We start from the raw sequence: 1,416 nt of genomic DNA on the forward strand, positions 1-1,416 counted from the left end.
AGCAGTATGTAAATAAGTCCTATAGGAAGGTTATCTAGGTGTGATATTGACCATGAAAAAATTGAGATGAACCCTGCAGAAATGATGTTTAAAAAATGCAGAATTGAACACAAAGAATTTAAAACAGTCCTATAGGCATGTTTTGGCGTAATGGCTTCCTGGCCACTTATATTTGTAGGGATTTTGAAAGCCGATACACGAACTTTGGATTTTTCCATTTGAACACTCAAACTTGACAAAATGAGTACTAATAAACACTTTTGACCATTGACCATGCCTATGTGGAAGCACTTCAGCTGACATGGCTAAACTGTGTGCAAATCATGCTGTCAAGGCGCATGGATAGGACACTATCCGTCAAGATGGGGAGTTCTCTTAAACGTAATAAAGAACTGGGATCCATTTGTATTAGGACCACTATTTGCTATCGAGAGAAGACCAGCCTCAGTGTGAACAGCTTTAAAGTTTTCGTCTACATGGAGAGAAAAAAATACCATCATTAACCAATCATCTAACCATTTATCAAACACTCAAACATATATACTACTAATCTACCTGGAAATTTCCCTCCATATATACTCTCTCCACCAGTGCCTGCAAAACATTAAAAGTTCGCGTGCCTTACTTTTCTGGGCTAGAGTTTGGAATTTAAAGAGTCCTCTGCACCAATTGAAAATTCAGGGCCCAGAAAGGGAAAAAGCATACCATTCCCTTTGGAGAAATCACCACCTTGTAGTAAATAGAAAATAGTCATGGGATGATGATTATTCCCCAATATATTGACCTACGGGAAAAAATTCTACAAGTCCTATGTAGATTACAGAAGAAATATAAAGGCAAAAGTAGCTATATTTTTTATGCCAACTATAATCATCAAACCAAGCCCAAAAAGTTCATGAACCAGATCAGTTGATATTCACCCCTACACAATTAATTTCTCATTTGAAATAAATGACAAGCACAACAGTTTTTTTTTGGAAATTCCAAATTCTTTTTTTTGTTGGTTAGGTTCTAATCATGGCCATAGTGATGTTGTGAGTTTGATTTAGAAATAAGAGAGAAAGTATAATGAAAAAAAGAGAAAGGAGAATAAAGAAGAGTAAAGAAATGAAGGGAGGAGGGTGAATGAAAAAGGGGTGGTTGGGTACAGATTAATATTGGGTATGTTTCAGGGTTTTTCCTTTTTTGTATTTGTAACTTTTTTTCTGATTTTGTAATTGAAATGGGACCCACAAATAATACATGGCAAGTAATAAATAGCTTAGAATGATATGTTGTACATGTCAGCCTATTGGTATACACGCTCTGGTGGATGTGTTTATTAGTACCCATTTTGTCAAGTTTGAGTGTTCAAATGGGATAATCAAAAGTTCATGTATCGGCTTTCAAAAGCCCTACAAGTTTAAGTGGTCAGGA

The 1,416-nt window shown here is 35.7% G+C and overlaps 1 long non-coding RNA gene across 1 annotated transcript; it reads right to left on the bottom strand.

The window, feature by feature from the left end:
• Positions 1–380: 380 nt before the first annotated feature.
• On the bottom strand, positions 381–734 carry LOC142166597 (uncharacterized). The gene is made up of 3 exons (XR_012697003.1): positions 706–734; positions 556–594; positions 381–472 (listed from the first exon to the last, which is right to left on the bottom strand). It is a non-coding gene; the product is annotated as an uncharacterized LOC142166597 (long non-coding RNA).
• Between the last annotated feature and the right edge of the window lie 682 nt (positions 735–1,416).

This window comes from Nicotiana tabacum, chromosome 11 (genome assembly GCF_000715075.1).
Source record: "Nicotiana tabacum cultivar K326 chromosome 11, ASM71507v2, whole genome shotgun sequence".
Classification (NCBI taxonomy): Eukaryota; Viridiplantae; Streptophyta; class Magnoliopsida; order Solanales; family Solanaceae; genus Nicotiana; species Nicotiana tabacum.